Raw genomic sequence first — 10,840 nt, 5'->3', positions numbered from 1 at the left:
GTATTCTCTTAAGGACCTGTAAACAGTGGTTAATGTGAGACTGGTTTGAAATAGTTGGGGCCCTGGAAGTATGGATAGTACCTCTGTTTTTTTTTTTTTTTTTTGGTCTTTCTCCTTCCCAACCATGCAACCCTTACCTCGCTTCGGAGGTGGACCCAGCTGGAGCACAATGAATCTTTGGTAAAACAGTATTCAACTGCCTTATATTCCCTTCCCAACCATCCTTCTAGTTCCACCTAGATGACTCTGCCCAGGTCAGTTGGAAACCTGAAAAAGAAGGAGCTCTTCTTCTGTCTCAGGGGACTATGGATGCAGAGATAAAGGGATCTTCTTCTTTCCAAAGTGTGGTTGACTACCCTCAAGGATTCCAAGCTCCTGGAATTCTAAAATCTTTAGTGTAGTTGTATTCTTTATAGGTCATCTTTATCTCCTGACCCCTTCCTACATTTCCTCCTGTGGGGTTGGGGTCAGAGCAAGGAAGTCTTTTACCTCAAGCAGGAATGGGGAATAAGAGTGTGTGTGTGTGTGTGTGTGTGTGTGTGTGTGTGTGTGTGTGTCTGTGTGTCTGTGTGTTTGTGTGTCTGTGTATACACCTATGCATATACCTTTAAATCAGTCTCCTCTATTGGGACCTGTTCTGGGCCAGGCCAACACTGTTTCCTTTCCCTCATGTAATTCATGTCAAATCAACTTCACTTTTCATAGAAGCTAACAGGTTGCCTCTCTAGTTCCAATGCAGCCCCAAGGTCAGCCCAGGTTTCACCAAGAACTGCTCCCCCTTTGAATGATTACAGAAGTCACAACAGTACACAATAGTTCACAAGGAGGAGTCATCCACTTTACCACCTCTAACCTACCAAGCCCATGGTCAAAAGCTCAGCATTTTCCTCATCCCCAGATGCCAGCTTCATACAGCTGGTGACAAAAGCAACCTCTTCTTCCCCATCATGCTTACAAATCTATGAAACAAATCTATCCCCCACCCAATGGAAACCTCAGCTTCCTTCATTAAACAGCTCTGTGTCCAGACTCTACAGCCTTTGAAAACTGCCATTATACTATTAACCTTAAAGAAAGGAATTACTGAGGTTTGGGAGAGAATTCCTAGGTTCATTTCCATTGGCCAAAAGAGCTCCAAATCCAGAAAACCCTTTCCATAGAAGCTGTGGACCCCCATGGATATATCAGAGTCTCTTGTCTTACCTTAAAGATTACTAATTCTAACTCTCCCATATTAAAAATGAGGAAATGAAGCCGAGAGAGGAACAATGACTTGTCTAAAGTAACACACATCAACTCTGTGGTAGAACAGAAGCCAGAAATCAGATCTGTGTACTCCTAAGAGCATATATTCATTTCAGCAGGAAACTTCTAGAGATCATCTTTCCCCAAAAGCTTAGAGTTTAACAAGACAAATTAATAAAAGAGTCCTACGTATAGGGTTAGAATAGGCTAAACAAAAATAGGATGATAACATAAGATATGTCTTAGGCAGGTGACTGGTCAGGAGAAAGTAGAGAAGTAAAAAAGAGATCTCCAAAAGACAGGAAAGATAGAAAGTTCCTCTAAGGCAGTTTCCCAAATTTTGTTGCATTGAACATTAGACCCAGTAGATGACCCACAGAAAAAAAGAAAATCCACAATCATATAGACTAGGAAAATGTTTCTTCTAAGCCTACATTTTGTCCTCCTTCTCCAGTCCTTGACTTTATTTCACAGGAAGAAAACCCTCCATTTTGGCAATTACTTCACACACCTTGTAACATTGTGGTGACCACGATATAATTTTTCTCACAAAATTCCTGAGTGGAATTTTCCCCAAAGGCCAAAATCTAATGGACTAGTGAAAAGTCAATCAATCAGTAAATATTTATTGAATAATTTCTACAACCAGAGTATTGAGATAAGGGCTAAAGTAGGAATGGAATGGGGAAACAATAATCAAGGACACAGTCTTGTCATCTAGAAGCTCACAGTCTAGTGGGGGATTCAAAAATATCCCCTGGAAAAGTTCACCAACAATTCAAAAAGTGCCATTGAGCCACGACAAAAGGGAAAATACAAGGACCCAAGCAAGGAGAGCTTTGAGAATAAAAAAAGGAAAGAGTACAGGTTGACTTTTAAAACTCCCTGGGGAGACTTTAGCTGAGTCAGGAAGAATGAGAAAGAATGGGGCAAGTGGAGAGAAATGGAGAAGATGGTTCCCAGAAGAAGAAAAGGCATGCAGAAAAGGAGAGAGACAGGTAAGTTCAGTGTGTTTGAAAGCCAAGGCTGAATGTCAGAGAAGGTGTTTCTAAGCCCCACCATGATACTTGTATGAGAACTCTAGTGTCCTTGCTGGGACACTCTAATAGGGGAACATGAAGAAAGAAAATAATGTATCAAGGAGCACTTCCATCACTGTTCCCTGTATACCTTCTCAAGACTGCTGTGCCCCCTCAGGTTCCCATACTATATATAGACACAGCCCAAGGCTGTAGTTCCCAGAGCTGCCTCATTTTTCCCCTGGCACCCTCAGATACAGTGCTTCAGATCCTTCCAAGTGACTGAAAATAACTTGTAAGGGCTTTGCTGAGCATTCTTGTGTCCAGCTGGCAGTCTATTGTTGTATCCCAACTGTCCTGGCCTACGATGTTAAGCATGTGCCACACTTGGGGTATTTGACAAACTGACACTCTACCACATGGAGTGTCCAACTCAGCTTGTCAAATACACGGAGCATGGCACTGCAGAAGCCTGGGCCAGGAGCTTCAACAGGAGGTGAGCTCTTCCTGAGAGATGTAATCCTAGAAGGGAAAAGAGAAAAACAAGTCACATCCTGAGCCCCAGGGAAACAGCAGAGGCTGTAGGGACTAGATAAAGACCAGAATAAGGAAGTGAGAAAAATAGGCATAAAGTCTCCTAATCAGAAGATAGATCTTGAGTGTATGTAGAGAAGGCCCAGTTGAGACCACAGATGAGGCCCCAGTGTCAGCTACGGAGGTCCTCAAGTATAAGTCTTATAGCTATGGCATTTGTAGATGTCCTGAGCTTCAGTAGCCTCCTCTATGCAGCATAGAGAGAACAATTTGGTTACTGCCCTACCTTCCTGACCTTGGGAAAGGACCAGGCTCCAGAGTCGGTGTCCATGCAGCTACTTCTCAACACTCTATATTCTAACAGTGCTCTAGTTATGAACCTGTGCTTTAAGATTAAACATGGGTTTGAATCCTGGCTCTGGAAACCTTGGGTAATTTCTCCTCTGAGCTTGTTTTCCATATCTACAAAATGTGTATAAATACAGTACTTACCTAATAAGTTATTGTGAGAAATATATAACAAATGTTCAAAAAAATGGTGACTGTACTACCAGCAAGAAAGCAAGAACCATTGACAATTGATTTGAAAGGGTCAGGACACATGAAACAGGAATTTCTTATGTCATCAGCCTTGCCTAATATGGTCCCTTTGTCCCATCAGGACTCTAAAATGGCAACTATAAAAGGACCATCATCTAGTTTGACCTACTCATGTTATAAATGTTATAAATGAGGAAACAAAGGCTCATACTAGAGAAGATAGTTGCTAAAGGTCATACAAACTGTTCCTTTTAGGGCTGTTCCCTATATCACCCCATTGTGCCCCCCAGCTTTCCTCATTGATCCTTTTAACTCACTGTTCTGTTATCTCTCTGAGAAAAGGGAGACACATCAACAAGAATGGCAAAAGATAGGCATTGGGATCCCTCAACCTATAGCCGTCAGGAAAATAAGGAAGCTTCCAGGAGCATGGTCAGGCCTGGAACTTCTGGGAGAATTCCCTTGACAACACTCAGATTCTATTCCAAAAAATTCTAGGTAGTCTATGTCAAAATTCTCCCCTTCCTAGATGTAGTAGTTGGTCTGTGAGAAAGTAGCTGGCCTATATTAAATACTGCCATGAAAAGTGAGAAACATTCCAAGGTTATCAGGAATGGGAAACTCCCCTCTGAGGCCAAAAGGCCCTGTCCCAGCTAAGATAAGGCAAAGGGGGTTGTCTTTCTATAAAAGGTAAGATTTTTTAAATTTAAATCTTAAGTCTTTTAGTTGAATGTATGTTGGCGAGGGGGTAACATGTACCTCTAATTTGAGATCTGGGAGTAACTTCAAACTTAAGGCTGTAAACTGACTTTTCCATCTATCCCTTTGTTTCCCTCTCTACTTATCTAAGCCATCCCCAGGCACCCAGAAGTGTGGCTCTTTTAGCCAAAGCAACAATCATAGTCACCAGATATAGTATAGTGGAAAGAATCAGACAAACTTAGATCCTAATGTTGCCTTGGGCAACAACTAGCCAATCATGGAGTTGGGCAAATCTTTCTCGGAGCTTCTGATGTCTTCTCTGGAAATAGGGAAAAGAAGACTTACCTTGAAGAGTAGTTAGGAAACTGGTAAGCTTTCCAAAGCCTCCTCTATAGGATCCTGAAGATACCTTGGGTCAGTCCCTGGAGCAGTGGATGGAGGCCAGTCAAGGAAGCTGATGAATAGAGTTTGAATTCAGGGTGGCATGGGAGAGAGAGCTGGGCTGGTACCGTCCTTTTTTCTGTCTTCACCTTAATTGGTTAACAGCTCCAGTGAGAAGACCTGGGTAAACTGGAGGTGCCCACAACCTCCTGAACACCTTTTCTGACTTCATCAAAAAGAAGAGAGGTGTGGGGTTGCTAAAGAGTCCTTCTTAGTACAATGGTAGTTGAAGAGCCATATAGACCATGCAATCACAGTTCTAATGGAAAGAGTCAGTAGCTGAGTTGAAACTAGATTTGTTTAATTTCCACTTTTGATGTTCTAGTCTATCCCTATCCAATAGAGTATACACAAGAAAATAGGTTCAGTTGAGAAAGGCTGGTCAAACCCATAGGAAGAAAAGATGGATATATACATGGAATGATAATGAGAGACTCTGAAAGCTCTTTTCCTGGTCTGTTATACTACATAAAATATCATTTGTCCCCTGATCTACTCTGGGAAAGCTAGCACACCTTTACAAGCAGCAGAACCTATACTCTGCAACTGACCCAATTAGGCCACCTCTTACTGGGAGAAGTCTGGATTTTTTTTGCAGGCATGGTTCAAGGCCCTGTTCAGCCCCACACAGAGATACTTACTCAGCATCACTCTCAAGTTCTTTCTTAAATGAGAGCTGAACAACCATGAAAATAAGGGATATAAAAACTAAGAGTCTTTAGGCACTATTCATTTATTCCTTCCCCTCCTCTTTTCTGCAGAAGAGACCAAAAAATAAGTCTTAGAACAGAGAAAGGGTTTGCTCAAACATGTATAATGGGTAAATGGCAAAACCAGGACTGCTACTAAAATTTCCTAACTCCTGGCTCCAAAGAACATTCCACTTCTATGTGGCTTCTCTTAAGCAACCTGTTTCAGAAAGAAATGTCAGCCTCCCTTTTCACCATTAAAAGTTCCAAGATAGAAGACTAATGGGAACCTTCTTTTCGCCCACCCATGACCCAGGATCCCTAAGGAGGGCCCAAGGAAAATGGCATGAGCAGGTCTAAGCCACCCCTAATAGCCATGGACACTGCCCCAGCTTGGGAATCCATGCAGAGATGACAAATGGATACTATACCTGTTGCTAGAGTGGTTCCTTGGTCTTCGAGGAGGCACAGGTTCGCAACCTGCAGAGACCAGAGGGAAGTGGGCTTTATGCCTTGAGCAGGAAGGTCGTGAGTTTTGAAGGTCCCTGGGTGTCTTCAAAAGGAAACAGAAATGAGGAAGATAAGGCTGAGGTTAGCCAACGGAAATCTGGGTGCAAAATGACAAAACAGTGTTGTTGTGAAAGGGTCTACTACTGCAGCAACAGTACCCACTGCCATGCCCCTAACCACTCCCAAATGACCTCCAACAGATACTGGCTCCTCAAGTTGCAAAGAGTTGGAGGGGAAAGCCCCTGGCTGCCCTAGGCTCTGACTATGGATCAGGGAGGTTTCCCCAGAGTTAATGAGGGAATCCTGGATTGTCAGAGCTGAGATATTATCAAATGAAAATCCCAGTATCAAAATTGATAAATGGACATTCTGAAGGAAAAAAGTACATGCCTGATAACAAAAAGCAAATTAGCAGCATAGCTGGAAGTTAAATTCATTTCTATCAATTCCAAATAATAGGTTTTCTCACTCTGTCAGAATCCCGAAAATACTCATTTTAGGGTGTTTTACCTAATACTCTCCCTTGGCCTGGTGTTTCCGCTGGAACAGCTATATAATTTGCAGGGCTCAATACAAAAGGAAAATGAGAAGCCTCATTAAAAACATTAAGAATTTCAGGATAGTGATAGCAGAACATTAAGCCAAGAATGGGGCCCTGTGAAACTCTACAGGTCACCATGCCAATGAAGCTGGACCTGTTGGCAAAGCTCTGACCAGAGATCACATTCTGGCATCCAAGGGGCTTACAGAAGGAAATTCACATCTACTAATGTATTTATTATGTGTTTTACATGTGTTAACTCATTTAACCAACAACATTTTGGTATGGTATTATCATTATGTGTATTTATAGGTGAGGAAACTGGACACAAAGAAGTAAAGTGACTTGCCTAAGAACACAAAACTAAGAACTAATGAAGAAGACAGGATTTGCCCTAACATCTTTCTGACTCCAAATGTTAGGCTTTTTCTACTCTTTCACATTGGTCACAAGAAAAGAAGAAAGTAGTTTACCTAGAGAATGATAAGACGGTGCCAGACCCCAAAGTTCCACTGTGACCTTCAGGCTTCATGAGAGACATGAAAGTTATCAGAAGAAAGTGAGCGGCTTCCTAGCAGATTGTGTTTGCAACCTTTGGGCAATCCCTGTTCATAGCCAGAAAGATTTTGGATTCCCATTATGCAGTGCTCTACAACATGAATCCTGATAACAGCCATGGGAGAGGTAATTTTTGCAATGCTTTCAGGGTACAATTGGGATCACCTTGAGTGATTGCAGTGCCCAACTCCCAGCCCTTAATCTATATAGCAGAAGTAGGATCCTGGGCAGTACTCAAACCCTGGTGAATAATCTTTCCATACTACATGTAGTATTATAAATTCAGGTTTAAGAGAAGAGACCATATTCTGAGAGCCAGGAGTCCAGTGCCATAGTCCCAGGTCTGTTGGTTCTGTTCCTTCCTTTAGCCTTGGTTTCCCACTTAACCAACAGAGATTGGATCAGATGATCTTGGTGGCCTCTTCAACTCAAACATTTCCTGAATCCTTCATAACACCCTCTATCCCTGCCCCTCCATCACTATGGGTTTCCCTGTGGTTGCAGGGCCTAGAGGCTCTAGGGTCAGTCTGAGATAAGGATTCACTTGCACTCACACTATTCTGCAGAAAACTTCCTTCTACGATAATAATTCATTGGCTTGGTCCTGAGACCAGTTTCCCCAGATGTGGCTTCTAGAAAGATTCATTTCCTTTTTCTTTTTGCTTTATGACCAAAGCATGGGGTGGAGACAGGCTTTTCCTCCAGGCACTTCACTAGGGTGGGACCTGCCCTTCTCACACCATGGAGATTAAGTACAGCAAACCACTCCTTTTTATCTCAGTTATCAGTTAAGGTATCTACTGGCCTCTGGAGACAATGTCTTCACATAAAGTAGAATTAATGGTGGCCATGCTGAGCCCCATAATAGGTACATTAAGGAGAGTATTAGGAGCCAGGAGGATAGACAAATTATGCCATCTATGCAGAAGACTTGAATTGGAGCAAAGAGCTTTGGACTCCTTGGGGCTCCTCTTTACCTCACAAATACAAAGCATGTTGAGAAGTGACAACTTTGCAGCAACAGCACAAAGGGCACTTTTACTTTAGGTCTGTTGTCTAACCAAAAGACATAAAGTCCTCCCATTTTGGGTACTCTTTGATTGGGCTATGTCTATGTAGGGGGATGAGGGAGAAGAGAGTTGGATGTGGGGAGCAGGCAGGCAGTGCTGGGGTCCCACACTGCAACACATTCATTTATTCACTCAGTGATATAATGGAAAGAACAGTGAATTTTGAGTCAGTCTCTGTGTCTTAGACTCTAGGTTATAGCCTCTGAGTTGTAGACCCAGCTCTGGAACTTATTAACTACATACCTTTGAAAAAATCATGCACAGCTTGTCTGAGCCTCCATCACCACATCATATTAAGGGAGACTAGGGCTGGAAGGGAAAAGGACACAGGCATGTACCCAAAGAATTATGTCTTTCTACAGCGTGAGACAAGTGATCTGACAAATGTACAAAGCTAGTAGAGGAGTGGGTAAAGGCATGATTCTTCCAGGACAGGGGGTCAGGAGGTAGTGATGATTCAAATGGTTCTTAGAAAAATAGGATTTTAGCTAGATCTGAAAAGATGCATAGAGAAAATAATCATGCTCACTATCTCTGGAAAGCCTCCTCTTACCACCCCTCTTTCAGTGAAATTAGTTGCTCCCTGCATTTCCTGCTTCTAATCTCAAGAAATTGTCCATACCATACTTATGTGTCTATTTTTCCCAGAAGACTAAAAACTGCCCAAAATAGGAACTGTGTTTGATCTTTTCTTTTCTCCACAGGGCTGTGAATGAAATAGTTGCCACAGAACTGTGAGTTGAGCAAATGAATGTATCAGTGCATAAACAAATGCAGGAGACCTTATAGCCCAAGGTCCCCACATTATTTAGCTTATCTCACCTCCATGAAGGTCCTCTTCAGCCTCAAGTTCATTTCCCTTTTCATCTGCAGTCCCATCTTCCACTGGAAGCCTGTCAAAAAGAGGCCCAAGGAACAACTGCAAAGTTGAAGCCACTTCTTGTGCAAGAGACTGGTGTCCACACACTCCATTTCAACCCTGGTGATTGCTGTGCATATGATTGCACTGGAGCTTCCTCTGAAAAGAAACCCAAAGGCTAACGCAATGTACAGGGCACCCCAAGCCAGGATTGAAGAACTTCATGTACCCCTCGGTCTGGGAACAAAGGGTTCATTGTGAGGTTTCCCACAAACCCAGTGATGATGACAAAAAAGGTGGCAGCAATTAACTTACCAACTACAGTTCAACTTTATTCAACAACAGTGTGTTGAGCATTTACTAGATGCAAAACTCTGTGCTTGGCACCAAGGGAAAAAATAAATATACAACAAAGCAATAATATATATTTAATAGAAATATAATATGAACCACAAATTTTCTAATTTCCACATTAAAATTTGAAAGATAAACAGGTGAAAGTAACTTTGATAATATATTTTATTTAACCCAATGCACCCCAAATGTTATCTTAACCTACAAGCAATGTAAAAAAAAATCAGTGAGATAGTTCACATTGTTTGAAGTATTGTATGTGTTTAATACTTATAGTACATAGCAATTTGGACTAGCCATGTTTTCAGTGTTCAGTTGCCACATGTAGCTAGTAGCTACAACATTGGCCAGCACACATATAAGATACGGTTCCTGCCCTCAAGGAGTTCACAGCCTAGTCCAAGAGCCAGATTGATAGAAAGCATGTAGAAGAAACAAGCAATATAGTGGAGGTGCATGGAAAAGAGCACTGCACTGAAAGTCAAGAGACTTGGGCTACAGTCTTTTCTTTGTCACTGATTTTCTGTGTGACCCTGAGTAAATCTCTCTCCGTCTATGGGTCTTCATACTTCCATCTCTTCAATAAGACTAGACTAAATTACTTCACTCAGTACATATATGTTGAATGTTTTCTAAGTAGCAGGTATGGTGTGAGGCACTCCACATACAGAGATGAACAAGAGAAATAAGATGTCTGTCTCCTTGTCACTTGCAGTGTGGTGGAAAAAGAGTTGTTAAACAAATAATTAACAAGTACATATGATAAAAAGGAGGAGGCACAGAGAACTGGGAGAATACATACAAGAGAACTTAATCCACAAGGATTGGATAGGTCAAGGAAACCTCTTAGAAAAAGTAACTTTTGAAATGAGACTGAAGAATGAGGAGTGAGACAAGTGAATAATTGGAGAAAAGCCATTCCAGGCAGAAGAAACAACATGTGTAAGGGCTCCAAAATGGGAAAAAATGTGTCATATTCCAGGAGGATAAAGAGGCTGGTGTGACCTGGAATAGGGTGATTGAAGGATAGCAGCTTGAAGCAAGGTAGGAGAGGTAAGTAGGGGCAAATTAGTGAAAGCCTTGTATGTTATGTTGAGGATTTGAAACTTATCCAGTGAGGCATGAGAAGCCAGAGAAAGTAGAGGTGATACTGTGCCTTTCCATCTCTAATACAAAGAATTTTGAAGCCTAGGCCATGAAAAGAAAGTTTAATTCCCTTTCTTTTGGGAATTGGACAAAAGACTTCACAGAAAAGGCAGCATCTGTAAAGATCCCTGAAGAATAATAAGATCAACAGTTAGATAAGGACATTACAGGCACATGGAAGATTATGAGTACAAGTGCAGAGATAAGGAAGAACATAGCTTGTGTGAATGGAAGGACCACTGATGTAACAGGGTAAATATAAGCGTAATGATATATTTGAATATCTATAGACATATTAGAATAATAGTGGCCCAACGTCCTATCCAACACACCAAAAGTACTCGAGGAAAAATCAGGCAAAATCTTGGACCTACCAGGATATTCATTTTGTACTATAATAATAATAAGCATGTATTGTGAACTTACAAAGCACTGTCTCAAGTCATTTACATATATCAGTTTATATAATAGCCCCACAATAATTATGAGGGAGATACTATAATTATACCCATTTGACAGATGAGGAACTGAGATTCAGGTAGATCACTTCACTTCCCTAGAGTAAAACAGCTAGTAAACAGAGGCAGGATTTAAATGTAATGCAATAATTTATGAAGGGTAAGAATTTCTAA

General features: G+C 41.5%; 1 long non-coding RNA gene across 2 annotated transcripts; it reads right to left on the bottom strand.

Moving 5' to 3' along the window:
• Nucleotides 1–1,850: 1,850 nt before the first annotated feature.
• Nucleotides 1,851–8,731, bottom strand: LOC108391596 (uncharacterized). Of its 2 annotated transcripts, none has more exons than XR_001851799.3 (4): nt 8,672–8,731; nt 5,602–5,723; nt 4,386–4,494; nt 1,851–2,786 (listed from the first exon to the last, which is right to left on the bottom strand). It is a non-coding gene; the product is annotated as an uncharacterized lncRNA (long non-coding RNA). The 2 variants fall into 2 exon arrangements; XR_005061054.1 differs by lacking the exon at nt 8,672–8,731 and adding an exon at nt 8,093–8,107.
• Between the last annotated feature and the right edge of the window lie 2,109 nt (nt 8,732–10,840).

Source organism: Manis javanica, chromosome X (assembly GCF_040802235.1).
Source record: "Manis javanica isolate MJ-LG chromosome X, MJ_LKY, whole genome shotgun sequence".
NCBI classification, from domain to species: domain Eukaryota; kingdom Metazoa; phylum Chordata; class Mammalia; order Pholidota; family Manidae; genus Manis; species Manis javanica.
Note: the sequence above shows the minus strand (reverse complement) of the source record. Positions and strands in the feature narration are given on the sequence as shown.